This window comes from Cetorhinus maximus, chromosome 31 (assembly GCF_964194155.1).
Source record: "Cetorhinus maximus chromosome 31, sCetMax3.hap1.1, whole genome shotgun sequence".
Lineage (NCBI taxonomy): Eukaryota > Metazoa > Chordata > Chondrichthyes > Lamniformes > Cetorhinidae > Cetorhinus > Cetorhinus maximus.
In genome coordinates this window covers 18,447,616-18,466,849 of record NC_135909.1, presented here as the reverse complement: position 1 = coordinate 18,466,849, position 19,234 = coordinate 18,447,616, and the positions used below count along the sequence as shown (strand labels likewise).

The window sequence follows — 19,234 nt, the reverse complement described above, 5'->3', positions numbered from 1 at the left end:
TATTGTACTAAAAATTCCTTTGAGTGTCTCTGATTATTTCCTTTTGCCTGTTAGTAGTTGTTTGGAAGCTAATGCGTTCAGTTTCCTGCTCATTCTGCCATTATGTTCCTTAACTAAGGTGAAAGTTGTAACATTTCTGTGACGTTTCTTTGCTTCTAACGCATTGTGGTCACTCATTGGTAGATGCTAATTTACTGTCAGAAGATTAATTAATTCTCTCTCGTTACTTATTATTGAATCTAGTATAACACTTTCTCTTGTGGTTTCCAAATCAGGGTGGAGGCAGAAGAGATTAAATGACAAAACAGTTGATGGTGCAAGGCTCAGATAAATGGACAAGTAACGAAACCAAAGATGTGTTTAAAGGAGGTGTGAATTTTGATGAACAGCTGCCATGCAAAATCAAGAGAAAAATGTGAATTAAAGCAAAACATCCAATATAAATGATACACAATGGGGATTGAGATTACCCCCTCCAATTGTTATATTCAGTATTGAGGTTGTAAGGGTTTAAAGTGCTCAATTGAAAGATGAGATACCATTCCTAGAGCTTACATTGAGATTAATAAGAACACTTCAAGATGCAGAGGACAGAAAGGTCAGTGTGAGCACAAGCTGGAAACTTAAAATGACATGTGTTCGGAAACTCGGTGTCATGCTTGCAGAGTGAACAGATATTCCACAAAGCAATCACTCAATCTTTCCAATGTAGAGCAGATCACATTGTGAGCAGTGAATACGGGGTACTAAATTGAAGAAAGTACACTTATATTACTGTTTCACCTGGAATAATTGTTTTGGTGAGGAGAGCTAATATCCCATACCAACGCTGCAAATTTATCTTCCTTTTTTCCTCAACTGATTTTCTCTCCTCTCTGCGATTGACAGGGCCCCCAACCATTTTTGTTACTTTTCGCGACCTCTGGTCCCACCAATTCCCTCTCTCCCAGGATTCTGATAGTCTTCCCCTTGTCTTCACCTTCCTCCCCACCACCCTCCACATTGAATGGATCATCCTTTGCCATTTCTTTAGAAGGCAGCGTGTTGCTGTGACCTTGAAAGCTCTGCCGCAAAGGATGGTGGAAGCAGATTCAATATAAACTTTCAAAAGTGAAACGAACAACTACAGAAGGGAAAATATTTTAGGGTTATTCAAAAGGTTAAGGGGAGTGGGGCTTATTTGTTACAAAAGAGTTTGCGCAAAATGGTTGACCACAATCGCTTGCGACTGCGTTGAAGTTTATGGCGAAATGGCGGACATCGATTCCCAGAATGCGCTGGGTAACATAAAACAACCTATCTCTACCGGGGGGCCGCAATGCGCAGGCGCCGAAACAGGCACGTCGTCCACCGGAAATCCTTTCCGCGCCGTGCATGCGCGGTACAGAAACAAGAAGCTGCGCGTTGTCGAGCGCATCCTCAGTGACATCGAGTCTCAGCGACTCTCAGAGCCCGAATCAGAGCCGCCGGGTCCGGCGGACGTGCGGAGAGGGACCCGGGGACGGCACCGTGAAGCCGATGGTGCAGCGCCTCCCCCATCCCAGCCGCCGCTTCCCGGATTCTCCCGTTTGCACCGAGTCTTTGATGCGGTAACAGAGAGGGTTGGGGAGGGTGATGCTGTTCATGTGGTTTATATGGATTTCCAAAAGGCATTTGATAAAGTCTCACACAACAGACTTGTCAACAAAGTTACAGCTCATGGAATAAAAGGGACAGAGCAACATGGATATGGGATTGGCTGAGTGACAGGAAACAGAGGGTAGTGGTGAATGGTTGTTTTTCAGACTGGAGGAAAGTTTATAGTGGAGTTACCCAGGGATCTGTGTTTGCTCTTATATGTTATATGACCTAGACCTGGGTGTACGGGGCACCGTTTCAAAATTTGTGGATGAAATTTGGAGGTATTGTGAACTGTGAGGAGGATAGTGTTAAACTTCTAAAGGACAGAGGCAGGTTGGTGGAATAGACAGGCAAGTAGCAGTGGTAAAAGTTCGACCTCAGAATGACCCGGGGCCGGCCCTGGGGAGCATGCACACTCACAATGTCGGGGAAGTCAGTGCATTTGATAGAGCGTTTTCTGGGATGCAGGGAATTGTGGGATCTGCAGCCACCATGAGCAGATGTTAGTAAGTGTTTTATTGCAGGCTGAATGTCAGTGACCCGAAATGTGAACTCTTTTTCTTTGTCCACAGATGCTGCCTGATGTGCTGTGTATTTCCAGCATTTTCAGTCTTTATTTCAGATTTCCAGTATCCAAATGATTTTGTCAGTGAATTATTGCAAGTGTCGCTCACAAAACCGAGGCCGGAAACACAAACTGAGAAATGAACAACCCTCGGAATCAGAATGGATGTTGGACGTGGAAGTCGTTCCTCGCTTACTTTGAAGGTATGTTCCCATTGGCTGACTTTGAACTGGAGAGTAGAGAGAGGAGAAGCTGATGAGTTTAACCACGAGCACGTTTGAGAACAGTAGGGCCCAACTATTTCTGATCAAATGTTATTAACTGTTTCCTGTACAGTAACAGAGACTGACGGGGAGTAAATTTCACATTCATATACAATAGTAGAGAGTGACAGACAGAGTTAATTCCACCCACACACATATACTGTAAGACAGATTGACAGAGAGTTAATTCATTGAATCATAGAATGATTACAGCACAGAAGGAGGCCTTTCTGCCCATTATGTCTATGCTGGCCTTCTGAAGGAGCAGTTCACCTCTTGCCACTTTACCGCCTTTTCCACATAGCCCTGCACATTTTTCCTTTTTTAATAATAATCCAATTCCCTCTTGAATGCTTCGATTGACCCTGCCTCCCCAAATTCCCAGGCACTTTTCCTAGCCACTCGCTGCATGAACAAGGTTTATCCTCATGATGTCATTGGTTATTTTGCCAATTACCTTAAATCTGCGCCCTCTCTTTCTCCACCTTTCCATCAATGGGGAAAATAAGTTTTCCTGTCTACCCTGTCCACACTCACAGCAACAGAGACTGACTGACAGAAATTTAATTCCACCTACATGCAGTAATTCAGATTATTAGACTCTTTATTCACACTCGCATACAGAAACAGACATTGACAGGAAGATAATTCCACAATCACACACAGCAACCAAAACTAACAGAAATTTAATTTCACACTCACAGTCACTGATTCTGACAGAGAGTGAATACCACACTTGCCATAACTGAGACTCACAGGTACAGAATTAATTCCACATTCATGTACAGTAACAGAGGTTGATATGTAAGATGTGAATTCCACACCCACAGAAAGCACCAGAGACTAAACGATTGAGATTTAATTCCTCACTCCATAACAGAGACGGAGAGTTAATGTCGCACTCATATACAGTAACACAGATTGACAGATGGTGAGTGTGAAATTAACTTTCTTGAAGTAACAGAGCCTGAAAGAGTTATTTCCATGGTCTGATACAGTAACAGAAACTGACAGAGTTAATTCTATATTCACCTACAGTAACAGGTTATCATACAAATAGTTAATTTCACACTCACCTACAGTAACCGTCACAATTGGATAGAAAGCTAAATCCGCACTTACACACGTGACAGAGATTGATAGATTGAAAGTTAATTCACAGTCACAATAACAGACTGACCAATGGAGGGTTAATTTCACACACTCAGAAACAGAGGCTGAGAATTTATTTGTTTATCCCTCACTCACATACAGTAACATAGACTAATATGAGAGTGTGGAACTAACACTCTTAGTTTCTGTCAGTCTCTGTTATTGTAGGTTAATTCCTCACTGAAACATTAATGAAAATTGACAGGTCCTTAATTCCACTCTCAGATATCCTAACAAAGACTGGGAAAGAGAATTCCACACTCACAGTAACCGAGACTGACCAATAGAGAGTTAATTCCACACACTCATACAGTAACAGAGACTGACGTAAGGAGTTAATTCCACACTCAGATACAGTAACTGAGACTGACCAATAGTGAGTTAATTCCACACATTCATACAGTAACAGAGACTGACGTAAGGAGTTAATTCCACACTCAGATACAGTAACAGAGACTGTCCGCTAGAGTTAATTCCACACTGACAGTAACAGAGGCTCACAAATTGTTTGTTTATTCCACACACATACATAACAGAGACTGACCGATAGAGAGTTAATTCCACTCACATACAGTAACAGAAATTGACATAAGGAGTTAATTCCACATTCTCATACAGCAAGAGGCTGACAGAGTGAGTTCCACAATTATTTACAGTAAAGGCTGTCCGAGAGTTAGTTCCACTCTCATAACCGGAACAGATTCTGACAGAGATTTAAATTACACACTCACATATAATAACTGATGAATCAGTGCTCCTACATGTTGAACATCACTTGGAGGAAGGGCTGAATGGCAAGGGTGCAGAATGTACTCTGGGTGGGGTACTTCAATGTCCATCACCAAGAATGGCTCGGTAGCACCACTACTGACCGTGCTGGCCGAGTCCTAAATGACATAGCTGTTCGACTGGGTCTGTGGCAGGTGGTGAGGGAACCAAGAAGAGGGAAAAACATACTTGACCTCATCCTCACCAACCTGCCTGCTGCAGATGCATCTGTCCATGACAATATTGGTAGGAGTGACCACCGCACAGTCATTGTGGGGATGAAGTCCCGCCTTCACATTGAGGATACACTCCATCGTGTTGTGTGGCACTACCACCGTGCTAAACGGGATAGATTTCAAACAGATCTAGCAACTCAAGACTGAGCATCCATGAGGATGCTTCAGCAGCAGTAAAATTGTGCTCGAACACAATCTGTAACCTCATGGCCTGGCATATCCCCCACTCTACCATTACCATCAAGCCAGGGGATCAACCCTGGTGCAACAAAGAATGCAGGAGGGCATGCCAGGAGCAGCACCAGAAATATATAAAAATGAGGTGTCAACCTGGTGAAGCTATAAAACAGGACTACTTGGATGCCAAACAGCATAATCGGCAAGTGGTAGAGAGCACTATGCAATTCCACAACCAACGGATCAGATTTAAGCTCTGCAGTCCTGCCACATCCAATCGTGAATGATGGTGGACAATCAAACAACTCAGTGGAGAAGGTGGCTCCACAAATATCCCCATCCTCAATGATGGAGGAGTCCAGCACAGCAGTGCAAAAGATAAGGCTGATGCATTCGCAACAATCTTCAGCCAGAAGTGCCAAGTGGATAATCCATCTGGGCCTCCTCTACAGATGCCAGTCTTCAGCCAATTCGATTCACTCCATTGATATCAAGAAACAGCTGAAGGCACTGGATACTGCAGAGGCTATGGACTCTGACAACATTCCGGCAATGGTACTGAAGACTTGTGCTCCAGAACTTGCCGCACCCCTAGCCAAACTGTTCCAGTACAGCTACAGCAGTGGCATCTACCCAGGTATGTGGAAAATTGCCCAGGTATGCCCTGTACACAAAAAGCAGGACGAATCCAACCCAGCCAATTACCGCCCCATCAGTCTACTCTCCATCATCAGTAAAGTAATGGAAGGGGTCATCAACAGTGCTATCAAGCGGCACTTGTTTAGCAATATCCTGCTCTCTGGTGCCCAGTTTGGGTTCCGCCAGGGCCACTCAGCTCTTGACCTCATTACAGCCTTGGTTCAAACATGGACAAAAGAGCTGAACTCCCGAGGTGAGGTGAGAGTTACTGTCCTTGACATAAAGGCAGCATTTGACCGAGTGTTGTACCAAGGAGCCCGAGCAAAACTGGAATCAATGGGAATCGGGGGGGAAACTCTCCGCTGGCTGGAGTCATACCTAGCACAAAGGAAGATGGTTGTGGTTGTTGGAGGTCAGTCATCTCATCTCAAGGACATGACAGCAGGGGTTCCTCAGGGTAGTGTCCTAGGCTCAACCATCTTCAGCTGCTTCATCTAGACTAGGAATCATAGAACCATAGAAAAGTTGCAGCACAGAAGGAGGCCATTCGGCCCATCTTGTCCATGCCAGCCCGAGGACACCCAGGTGCCCTTTCTAATCCCACCTTCCTGCACCCGGCCCATAGCCCTGCAGCTTACAGCACTTAAGGTGCAGATCCAGGTACTTTTTAAAAGAGTTTAGAGTTTCTGCCTCTACCACCAACCTGGGCAGCGAATTCCAGACACCCACTACCCTCTGTGTAAAAAAGTTCTTCCTCATGTTCCCCCTACTCCTTCTGTCACTTATCTTGAATCTATGTCCCCTGGTTCTAGATTTCTCCACCAAGGGAAACAATTTTATCCTGTCCACTCTATCTATTCCCCTCATAATTTTGTACACCTCAATCAAGTCACCTCTCAGCCTTCTTTGTTCTAAAGAAAATAACCCCACCCTATCCAATTTCTCCTCGTAGCTACACTTTTCTAACCCTGGCAACATTGTTGTAAACCTCCTCTGCACTCTCTCCAGAGCTATTATGCCCTTCTTGTAATGTGGTGACCAGAACTGCACACAATACACCAGTTGTGGCCTCACCAGTGTTTTATATAATTCCAACATCATATCCTTACTTTTATATTCTATACCTCTGCCAATGAAGGAGAGCATTCCATATGCCTTCTTTACAACCTTGTCTACTTGAACTGCTGCCTTCAGGGGCCTGTGTACTTGTACGCCAAGATTTCTCACTTCATCTACCCCTCTTAGTATATTCCCATTTATTGTGTAATCCCTGTAACTGTTTGACCTCCCTAAATGTATGACCTCACACTTCCCTATGTTAAAATCCATCTGCCACTTTACCGCCCACTCCACCAACCCATCTATATCGTTTTGGAGATTATGGCTATCCTCTACACTATCCACTACTCAGCCAATCTTTGTGTCATCTGCAAATTTCCCAATCGTGCCCCCCACATTCACATCCATATCGTTAATATATAATACAAACAGCAAGGGTCCCAACACTGAGCCCTGTGGAACACCACCTGAGACAACTTTCCATTCGCAAGGGCATCCATCGACCATTACCCTTTGTTTCCTGTTACAAAGCCAACCTTTTATCCAGTTTGCCACATTACCCTGAATCCCATGGGCTTTTACTTTCCTGACCAATCTGCCATGTGGGACCTTGTCAAATGCCTTGCTAAAATCCATGTACACAACATCCACTGCACCACCTTCATTAACCCTTCTTGTCACTTCCTCAAAGAATTCAATCAAATTTGTGAGGCAAGACCTTCCTTTAACAAATCCATGCTGACCATCCCTGACTAGTCCATGCCTTTCCATATGACAGTTAATCATACATTTCAGGATTGAATCCTATCTCTCAGGATGTGACGAGTAACTCACCTCCTGACTCCCCAAAGCCTGTCCACCACCTACAAGGTACAAGTAAGGAGTGTGATGGAATACTCCCCACTTGTCTGGATGAGTGCAGCTCCTACAACACTAAAGAAGCTGGACACCGTCCAGGACAAAGCAGTCCACTTGATTGGCACCACATCCACAAATATTCACTCCCTCCACCACTGACGCACAGTAGCAGTAGTGTGTACCATCTACAAGATGCACTGCAGGAATTCACCAAGGCTCCTTAGACAACACCTTCCAAACCCATGACCACTACCACCTAGAAGGACAAGGGCAGCAGATAGATGGGAACACCACTACCTGGAAGTTCCCCTCCAAGTCACTCACCATACTGACTTGGAAATATATTGTCGTTCCTTCACTGTTGCTGGGTCAAAATCCTGAAACTCCCTTCCGAACAGCACTGTGGGCGTACTTACACCACATGGACTGCAGCATTTCAGGAAGGCAGCTCACCACCACCTTCTCAAGGGCAATTAGGGATGGGCAATAAATGCTGGCCCAGCCAGCGAAGCCCACATCCTGTGAATGAATAAAAAAGAAACTGATGAAGAGAGGATCAATTCCATACTCACACGCAGTATCAGACTGAGTTAATTCCTGAAATACAGCAACAGAGACTGACAGACAGAGGGTCAATCCCACACTGACAAATTAAAAATATAAGAAAGAGAAGCAGGAGGAGGCCATTCAGCCCATCGGGCCAGCTTTGCCATTCAATAAGACCATGGCTGATCTGTTTGTGGCCTCAAACCCACTCTCCCACCTGCCCTATAACCCTTGACTCTCCTGTAGATGAAAAATCTGTCGAACTCAGCATGAATATATGCAATGACTCAGCCTCCACTGCTCTCTGAGGTGGAGAATTACAAAGATGAAGGACCCTCTGAGAGAAGAAATTCCTTCTCATCTCCATCATAAATGTTTATTTTTAAACTGTGTTCACTTGTTCTAGTTTCCCCACAAATGGAAACATTCCTCTCAACATCTACCCTGTCAAACCCCCGTCAGAATCTTATATGTTTCAACAGGATCTCTCATTCTGTGAACCTCCAATGGGGATCGGGCTTTCCTGCTGAAACATTCCCCATAAGACAGCTCCTTCATCCCAGGAATCAGTCTGGTCAAACTTCCCTGAACTATCCCCAATGCAAATATATCCCTCTTTAAATAAGGAGACTGCAACATAACACAGGACTCTCGGTGTAGTCTCACCAATGCTGTGTCGCTGTAGCAAGACTTTCCTACTTTTATACTCCCCCCCCCCCCCCCCGGAATAAAGGCCAACATTCCATTTCCCTTCCTAATTACTCGCTGCAGCTGCACATTAACTTCTTGTGATTCATGTACAAGGAGATCTTGATCCCTCTGTACTGCAACATTCTGCAGTCTCTCTCCACAGTATTGAAGGAGGCCATTCGGCCTATCGAGTCAGCACTGGCTCTCTGAAAGAGCATTCTGCCTCGTCCCATTCTCCTCCCTTTTCCCCGTAACCTTGCACGTTCTTTTCTTTCAGGTAGCAATTCAATTCCCTTTTGAATATCTCGAGCAAACCTGCCTCCACCACCCTTTCAGGAAGTTTGTTCCAGACTCCAACCACCCTCTGGGTGAAAAAACTTTTCCTCACATCACATCTACTCTTTTGGCCAATTATTTTGAATCTGTGCCCTCTAGTTCTTGATGTTCTCATGAGTGGGAATAGGTTCTTATTTTTTACCCTCTCCATACCCCGCAGGATCTTGAACACCTCTATCAAGTCTCCTCTCAGCCCCTTTTTTCCAGGGAAAAGACCCCAATCTCTCCAAACTGTCCTCATAGCTATAGTGTTTTATCCCTGGAATCATTCTTGTGAATCTCCGCTGTACTCTCTCCAATGCCTTCACATCCTTCTTCAAGCGTGGTGCCCAGAACTGGACACAGTACTCCAGATGAAGCCAAAAGAGTGTCTTATACAAGTTCAGCATGACCTCCTTACTCTTACACTCAATGCCCCTATTAATAAAGCTTAAGATACTATATGCTTTATTACCTGCTCTCTCAACACGCCCCACCATCTTCAATGACCTATGTACATATACACTGAGGTCCCTCTGTTCCTGCACCTCCTTTAGAGGCTGTCCCTTTATTTTGTACTGTCACACCATATATTTCCTATCAAAATGAATCACCTCACACTTCTCTGCATTGAACTTCATCTGCCACTTGCCTGCCCAATCCACCAACATGTCTATGTCCTTTTGAAGCTCAAGACTATCCCGATCGCTATGGACACCATTTCCAATCTTTGTATCACCTGCAAATTTTGAGATCATACACTGCACACCACAGTCTAGGTCATTAATATATATATCATTTGAATAATGTTTTGTTTTTCTGTTCTTCCCATCAAATTTTCCTACATTGTATTCCATCTGCCAATTGTTTGCCCACTGATTTAACCTTTCTATATCCTCTTGCAGACTTTGTGTCCTCCTCACAACCTGCTTTCCCACCTATCTATGTATTGTCTGAAAATTCGGTTATGCTCCCTCCATTCATCTGAGTCATTAATATAGATTGTAAATAGCTGAGAACCCAGCACTGATCCCTGTGACTCTCTACTAGCTTCAGTTTGCTAACTTGAAAGTGACCCACTTCCATAGAGTAACAGAGACTGACGGACGGAGAGTTAATGACACTCATAATATTATAGATTGACAGAGAGTGAATTCCACACTCATACAGCAACAGATTTACAGAGTGTTAATGCCACACTAAAATACTAAAGCATAGAGAATGAATTCACTCTCAGACAAAGTAACAGAGACGGGCGTATATAGAGTTAATTCCACACTCTCGTCCAATAACAGTGACCTGGTTCACACTTGAAGAATTCATCTGACATGCATCATACTTCATTGTTTCATTATATTTTCTATTTTCCTCATCATTCATGGAGCCCTGGCTTTGGTTCCCCTCCCTTTCTGTGTTCTGTATTCCTTTTAGATTCCTTCTTCATCTACTCCAATCTTATATGGTCCTACTTTCTTCTCTAGCCATTCCTCTTTTCCACTTACGTATACTGGCACCAGTCTCCTGCCAGTTTAGTTCAAACCCTCCCCAACCACATGAGAGATCCTCCCCATGAGGACATTGGTCCCAGTCTTGTTAAGGTGCAACCTGTTCCGTTTGAATAGGTGCCTTCTGTCCCTGAACTGGTCCCAATGTCCCAAGAATCTGAATCCTTCCCCCCTGCATCGTCCTCAAGCCACATTTGATGCTCCCTATCTTCACATTTCTGTTCTCACCAGCACGTGGCACTGGCAGTAATTCAGAGATTACTCCCTTCGAGGTCCCACTTTTTAACTACCTCCCTCGCTGCTGCAATTCTGACTGAGGGACCTCAATACCTGTCCTCCCCGTGTCGTTAATACTGACGTGTACGACAACCTCACTCCCTTCCCCCTGCAGAAAATTCTGCACCTTCTCCGTGATGTCCTTTACCCTGGCACCAAGGAGACAACACACCATGTGGGACTCACGGTGAAGGTTACAGAAATGCCTGTCTATCCCCCGACAATGGAATCTCCTATAACATCTGCATTTCTACTCTTTGCTGTTCCCACCTGTGCAGTTTCTTGCATTGCATTGATGCCATGGTCTGGACTGCACTCCTTCAGGGTGTCCCCATTCCCAGCAGTCTCCAATGCCGAGTACCAGTTTGACAGTGGCACACACCCCGAACACTCCTGCATTTCCTGCCTCTTCCTACTCTTCCAGATTGCCACTCATCTACTATCTTGAGCTCTCTCTTTCCTTTTTGTGTGTTCCATTCCTGTAACATACGATCCAGGAAGCTGTCATCCTCCCTGATTCTCCACAGTCACTCCAGCTGCCCCTCAAGCTCGGAAATCCTGAGCTCGAGCTCAAGCAGCTGGAGACACTTCCTGCTCATGTGGCCCCCAAGACACATGAAGTGTCCTGAGGTTCCCACATGGGGCAGGAACTGCAAACAACAGGTCTCAGCTGCCCATCCATGATCGAAAACAAACCTCTATTCCCTCTTTTAGAATCCAGTTTGTACCTTGTTTAAATTATTAATTTTATTTAATGCCTCTTGACCTGCTCTGCACTAATACTCTTATTGCATTTATACTTACTGTTGTACTTACCCTGATTGAAATGTTTAATTTTCCAGCTCCTAGTTTAAATCAAAGCCCTAATTTAGAGAAATCTGCACAAACCAACCAGCTCCCTTCTTTCCCCTGATATCATGCTTTGACTATATATTATAAACATGGCCGGTTTGCTCCAACCCCTCCCTCACAGCTCTTTATCCCCCCCGCACCGTCGTCGCTGTCACTCTTCTCTCCTTCTCTCTCTCGCTGCTGTTCTGCCGCTGCTTTTTAACCATCGTCCAGTCTCACTCAGGCTTGTCCACAGTCCCAAGTTTCTGACTGTTTAGGAAATTCTCTGATCTTTCTTTGCTCCAAGATGGTTGACCTCACACTTCCCCATGTTGACCACCATCAGCCACAGTTTTGTTCACTCATTGAATCTGTCAATGACCCTTTGAAACTTGCTGCTCCTGCCTACACTACTAACCATGTCACCTAACCTAGTGTCATCAGCAAACTTGGATATAGGCTGGAAGTTATTAAAATTTAAAATAAAACTTCAGGGAATGGGAATAGAACAGCCGGCTGACCTGACAGAGCATCAGATCTGTCTCAACCGCAACCCCCCACTCTGAAAAACAACCGCTCGCCACCACTTTATCCTTTCTGTCCCTTATTCCATTTTGTATCCAGGCTGCCACTGTCCTTTAATCCCATTTGCTTGAATTTTACTGACAAGTCTATTATGTGGGAGTTTTTCAAATGCCTTTGGAAGAGCGGAAACATATCATTAACCTTACTACCCTACTTTGAAACTTTGCCCAGAAATGTATTAAATATTTTTGGAGAGGATTTAAACTCGATTGGCCGGGGGATGGGAACCTGAGGGCGGATTCAGATCGGACAAATTCAGAGCAGGGAGCGGGAGACAGAAAATTAGCGGGTGACTCTGAAAGACAGATGAAGCAAAGGTTAAAATGTTTAAACACAGGAATTTGGCAAAGTTAAAAGGTATTTATTTCAATGCAAGGAGTAAAGCAAAGAAAGCCGATGAGCTGAGGGCACAGAGGGACACGTGGTAGCATGATGATATTGCTATGACGGAAACTTGGGTTAAAGAGGTGCAAAAATGGCAGCTCAACATCCCTGGATAAAGGGTTTTCAGGCAGGATATAGAGGGGGCTGAAAAAGTGGGGGTGCAGCATTATTTGTGGAAGAATCAATTACAGCTGTGAGGAGGGATGATATATCAAATGGTTCATCAAATGCGGCGAGATAGTTTGAGCTCAGAAATAAAAAGGCAGCAGCCACACTACTCAGAGTGTACGAGAGAACCCCAAACAGTGAGAGGGAGATAGAAGAGTAAATGTGGATGCAAATTTCTGAGTACAAAAACGTTGGGGGAAAAATAGTTTGGTACTTCAATTACCCTAATATCAACTGGGGTACGAACAGTGTAATAGGCACCGAATTCTTGAACTGCATTCAGGGGAACTTTTTTGGCCAGCACGTAAGCCCAATGAGAGGGAGTGAAATTCTAGATTTAGTCTCAGGAAATGAAGCTGGCCAAGTGGAGGAAGGTGCAGTGGGTGATCATTTTGGAGATAGTGACCATAATACAGTTGGATTTAATATAATTATGGAAAGGATAATGATAGAACAGGAGTGAAAGTTCTAAATTGGGGAAGACAAATTTTATGAAGCTAAGAGTTGACCTGGCCAAAGTGGACTGGTTGCAGCTACTTGAAGGGAATCAGTGTGACAGACCAGTGGGAGGCGTTCAAGAGCAGAATTCTACGGGAACAATGTATACATGTCCCCACAAAGAAAAAGGGCAGGACTGCCAAATCTAGAGCCCCCTGGTTATCTAGGAGTATACAAGGTCAGATAAAGCAGAAGACATACCCTTGTGTTTCAAAGCCAAGTACGACTAAGTCAGCCCCAGTAAACGTGTTTAAGAAATCGCCCAATCCACAGCTACATGACTGGGGCAATTATGAGGTCATCCCCTGGCATATCACGTGAGAGCTGGAGCTGCAGGGGAGACGGTGGCGTAGTGGTATTGTCACTGGACTGGTAATCCAGAGACCCAGGGTAATGTTCTCAGGACTGGGGTTCGAATCCCAAGATAGCAAATGGTAGAATTTAAATTCAGTAAATATCTGGAATTAAAGCCATTGAACCAATGAAACTATTGCCGATTTTCATAAAAACGAATGTCCTTTAGGGAAGGAAATCTGCTGTCCTCACCTGGTCTGGCCTACATGTGATTTCAGACCCACAGAAATGTGGTTTACTCTTTTTAAAAAACAGTGCCCTCTGAATAAGAGGATGGAGAATAAATGCTGCCCTAGCCAGCGATGCCCACATTCCAGGAATGAATAAAAAAAACCCGCAAGGCATCACCACCAGATTTGTGACTGGATTCAAACCCCAACATCCTGTCACAATGACTTTTCAAGTAAAGCTGTCGGCTGCTTGAAAACACATCAGTTAAACTTTCTGCTTAACCACGAGGAGAACTCTGGAGACATGTATTCAGAAAATAATTCAAAAACCTCGGAGATTGAAATCCTGTGAGGAAAAGTCAAGTCATTATTGAAAACTCCGCTCAGAGAGCTTCATTGGACAGCAGAGAAATCAGGTGAAGAATCCAGGTAAATCGACAACAGCGAACAAGTCAACATCTAAACTGGATCAACTCCTGTGAAGGTCATTGAGTAAAAGCTGAGAGCCCTGTGCATCATCAGTTCATCAAGTAGAGATACAGCATTCTGTTTGGAATTTATTGATTAGGATTTACTGAACTGAATGGAGTAGACCGTCATTGCAGAACAAGAAATCATTTCTAGATTTGATTTTTAAACTTCCAGTTTGCTCAGACATTGACATCAAATAAATTAAAATAACAGGGCAAATTAATTGTTAATTTAAAAACAAACCTGAATTGTGAATAAAGAAATTGGAACAATTAAATTACAAACAAGAACTCGAGTGGCCTGCGAGCTCAAATAGAGAAAGTGAATTGCAGAGTGAAGAGTTAAAAATGTGGATTTGTTGAGTGTGGGGATTAGGTGCAGACGGGGAAGGAGCTACTGTGTAATTTAAACTAAGTGACAACAGCAGAAATACAAAAGGGAAGGAGTGGAACACTCTAAATGACAAGAAGTTTAGTTAAACAAACAACTCATTTCAGTGAAATGTTGGGACAGCTGAGAGCTGTTGCCTACATATCCTGTGCTCAGTGGGAGCTCCAAATCAGGCTGATGATAAATGCCAGATCCATAATACACTGGAAAACCAAGCAGAATACAGAAAGTACAGAGGAGAGCTGGAAAAGGAAATTAGATCAGCAGAGGGAGTCTATGAGAAAAGATTAGCAGTTAACGCAAGCAAAAACACTCCAGACCTTTACCAACAAATGGAGAGTCACTGAAAGGGTGGCTGATTTGGAGATCCTATGGAGGCAGAGGGCATAGCTGAGGTACTAAATGAGAACATTGCATCTGCTATCACAAAACAAGCGAATGCTGCTAATGTCACAGTGATGAAGGAGCTGGTGGAGAATTTGGATAGGATGAAAACAGATAAAGTGGAAGCAATTACAAGGTTGGCAACACTTACAGTATAAAATTCACCCGATTCAGATGGGATACATCCTGGATTACTGAGGGAAGGAAGGGTGGAAATAGGGACTTGATCCACAATCTTTCATTCTCCTTGGACATGGGAGTGAAGCCAGTGAACTGCAGGTTGCTAATGTTATATCTGTGTTTATAATGTATAGGGATAAACCCAGTAACTACAGACCAGTTAATCTAATGGTCGTGGTGGGGAAATGTTGAGAGGCAATAATCTGGGACAAGATTTATTGTCACTTGGTAGAACATGGGTTGATAAATTACAACCAGCACAGATTGGTTAACAGAATATCAGGACTGAAATAGAACCACAGGAAAGGTACAGCATAGAAAGAGGCTATTCAGCCCAATGTGTCTGTGCTGACCGAAAAAGAAAAAACAATTAAAAACCTGCTCATTAAAATCCCACCTTCCAGCACCCGGTCCATATCCTTGCAGGTTACAGTGCTTCAGGTGCAGATCCAGGTGCCTTTAAAATGAGTTGAGGGGTTCTGCCTCCACCACCAAATGAGGCATCGAATTCCAACCACCCACCACCCCGTGGGTGAAGATGTTTTGCCTCATGTCCACTTCTACCAATCACAAACCTGTGCCCTCTGGTAATTGACCACTGTGCTCAGGGAAAAAGGACATCCCTGCCTACTCTATCTCGGCCCCTCATAGTCTTGTACACTTCAGTCAGGTCACCATCAGCCTCCTTAGTTCTAAGAAAAACAACCCCAGGCTATCCTATCTTACCCCATAGATGCAATTTTCAAGTCCTGGCAATATTCTTGTAAATCTCCTCTGTACTCTTCCCAGCGCAATAATGTCCTCCCTGTAATGTGGTGACGAGACCTGTGCACAAAATTCCAGCTGTGGCTGAACAAGTGTTTTATTAGGTCCATCATTACATCCCTGCTTTTGTGTTCTAAACCTTGTCCAATAAAGGAAAGCATTCCATATGCTTTCTTTACCACCTCATCCACCTGTCCTGCCACCTTCAGGAACCTGTGGATATGCACAAGGTATCTAACTTCCTCTATCCCTCCCAATAACCTATTTATTGTGTAGTTCCCTAGCTTTGTTTGCCTTCCCCAAATGCATTACTTCGCACTTCTCTGGATTGAATTCCATCTGCCATTTTTCCATCCACTCACCCAAACCATTGATATAATTCTGGAGACAAAAGCTATCCTTTTCACTATCAACTACAGGGCCAATTTTTGTGTCAAACTCCCCAAAGCCATCTACAAGGCACAAGTCAGGAGTGTAAAGGAATATTCTGCACTTGCCTGGATGAATGCAGCTCCAACAACTCTCAAGAAACTTGGCACCATCCAGTATAAAGCAGCCCGCTTGATTGGCACTCATTCCATAAACATTCATTCCCTCCACCACTGATGAACAGTGGCAGCAGTACGTACCATCTACAAGGTGCACTGCAGAAATTCACCAAGGCTCCTTAGGCAGCACCTTTCAACCCACAACCACTAACATCAAGAAGGACAAGGGCAGTAGGTGCATGGGACGCCATCAATTGGAAGTTCCCCTCCAGGCCTCTCACCATCCTGACTTGGAAATATATCGCTGTTCCTTCAATGTCGCTAGGTCAAAATCCTGGAACTCACTCCCTAACAGCACTTTGGGTGTACCTACACCAGAGGGACTGCAGTGGTTCAAGAAGGCAGATCATCACCACCTTCTCAAGGGCAATTAAGGATAGACAATAAATGCTGGCTTAGCTAGCGACACCCACATCCCAAGAATGAATAAAGAAAGGATAATATCCCAAGGTTGCATACCGCCATTGTCACATTGCAACACCGCCTTGTGCTATTCCCCAAATGTTCTGGAATGGCAGCCCAAATCCCCAGACCGTTATCCTCCCTTCAGCCAACATTCTGTCCCTTGATTAAGTCCATCCTGAGAAGAGGTACTCGGCATTCCGAGTTCCTCTGCAGACATCCGGTTGCTGCTAATGGACCAAAAGGCATAAAACCTGAAAGAAACCCTCTGGCACAGCCCTCTAAGCATATCTCCATTAGACCATGCAGACAATACCTGCTTCATAGATAACAATGGCGGGAAGTATAAGCAATTTCAGTGTCAGCATTCTGTGGAAATAGAGGATTCAAGATAAAACAGAATTAAAAATACTGAACAGTTCCTCAGGGAGCAGGACTCAAGTCAAAGTGGGAAAATTCCATGGATTTTTAGACGAAAGCTTTAACCACTGGACAATGGCAGCTGAAATCACCTCCCTTTTATGCAGAGCAAAAATGTTCCTACACTGTTTCACTTTTGTTCAAGTTGTTTATAGTCAAATGAAGAAAAAATAAGCTGTCGGAGGGAATTTCCTTCATTTATGGAAACACCAACAACCGCCAGTTGTCAATCACTCAGCCCCATCAGACCCACCCACACTGACGGCAGCTTCCTGCATCCAGCATTGGCCCTGTCGCACTCACCAGCTGCTCACCCAGACCCCACTCTCACAAACACTGAACATGGCTACCCAACCCAGACTCGTCCCCTCCACACTGACAGATACAACACGGTCACACTCTGCTTCAGTGAGATGAATGTCACGAGCGGTTTCTTTTGAAGAAATTGTGGCTGATTGAGGCACTTTGAAATTCCTGATTATTTGTAGTGAATCCGTCACAAACCCCTTGGGATTTTCGTGGAGTGATACCTAACATCCCTCTTTGTGAAAGGCTTTTTAAGTTAAATGATAACCTCTTTCGGTGAAGCAGGTTGTGAGGAGAATTCCTTGAAACGTTTACGTGCTGTCACTTTAACAACATGTCAACATTTGACACTTTTATTCACGAGTGAAGTTAAACCAAATGTCCGCCCCAATGTTAGCCCAGAATATTCAGCATTTTAAACGGAGTGGGAAACAGTTTAAACAAACATCTTCAGTGAGTTCTCGGGAAACAGGATTTAACAACTGATTGTTGCAGCGTTCATGCAGTCACCTGTTTTTATCTCTTCCTCTTATGAAGTTTGAATCCTCTCGCTGACCCAGTGATTTTTTTTCTTGTTCTGTTGTCTTGTTCTTCCAAAATCTCGATGTCAGTGTTCTGACCTTCAACTATTAAATAGAAAAGCGCCCAACTCTTCCAGTAGAAACGCACGAGGGAGTTTCTCAGTGTGAGTGGCCAATTTCCACAAATCTCTTCTTTAGTCAAAGAAACGAAACTCTCCTTGCGTTGAAAGAGTAGAAGATAATCTATTGCACAAGGATGGACAATTTGAACCAGCAATTCGGAAGTGCTCACCTGAACCAAGCCATTTTTTGCACAGGTCAGCTCAAAAACTTCGAAATTGGAATAAGGCCCTGCTGGGATTTGAACCCAGGATCTCCTGTTTACTAGACAGGCGCTTTAACCAACTTAGCCACAGAGCCAAGATTAATTTATAGATACTTTAATCACAGGTCCAAACTTCAGGAGTTCCCGGAAAACAGGATTTAGTCATTGTTTTTTTTCCAGCGTTCATACAGTCACCTGCTTTAATCTCTCTTCCTCTTATTCCCCGGGATGATGTTTGAATTCTGTCACTGACTCAGTGATTTTTTCACTTGGTCTTCCAAAATCTCGATGTCAGTGTTCAATTGTGAAATAGAATTGCGCCCATCTCTTCCGGTATCAAGAGTCTCTCGGTGTGAGTGGCCTCTTCCCCCAAATGTCTTCCTCAGTCGCAGAAACAAAACTCTGTTTTTGTGTTAAAATCTTTGCAGCTGTTCAACGATACAGGGAAATACTATTTTAAACTATAATTCTAGAACAAAGACAGATTTCACCCTGTTATGACGAAAGTGCGTAATCGCTCAGATCAGTTTCAACGAAATAAGGCGCTGCTGGGATTTTTTTTTTTACGGCCAAATGCCCTTCCGTTGCTTGTTCTCCTCATTTAACTGGGCTGGAGACTGACACCATTATACTCTGTAGCTAGGTTATTTCATGATTAACAAGTCCTGGAGTGGAATTTGAACCTAGGACCTCCAGCTTAAAGGTAGGAGAGCTATCTACTGAGCCACTCTCAGCCAGTGCTTAAAAAGGTGGTGTCTACTCACTGGAATTTCAGCCTTGATTCTTGTGCTGAAGTCCAAGCGCGGGACTTGAACCCACAGCCTTAGAATTCAGAGGAAAGAGTGCTACCAAATGAGTCACAG

At 44.0% G+C, this 19,234-nt stretch overlaps 1 protein-coding gene and 1 non-coding gene across 2 annotated transcripts in view; both read right to left on the bottom strand.

Moving 5' to 3' along the window:
• The window catches only part of LOC144670308 (histone H2B-like), a 518,579-nt gene that overhangs the window by 59,139 nt on the left and 440,206 nt on the right, over positions 1 to 19,234 (bottom strand). The window lies entirely within an intron of this gene.
• trnat-agu (transfer RNA threonine (anticodon AGU)) lies at positions 18,393 to 18,466 on the bottom strand. Its single transcript has one exon. It is a non-coding gene; the product is annotated as a tRNA-Thr (tRNA).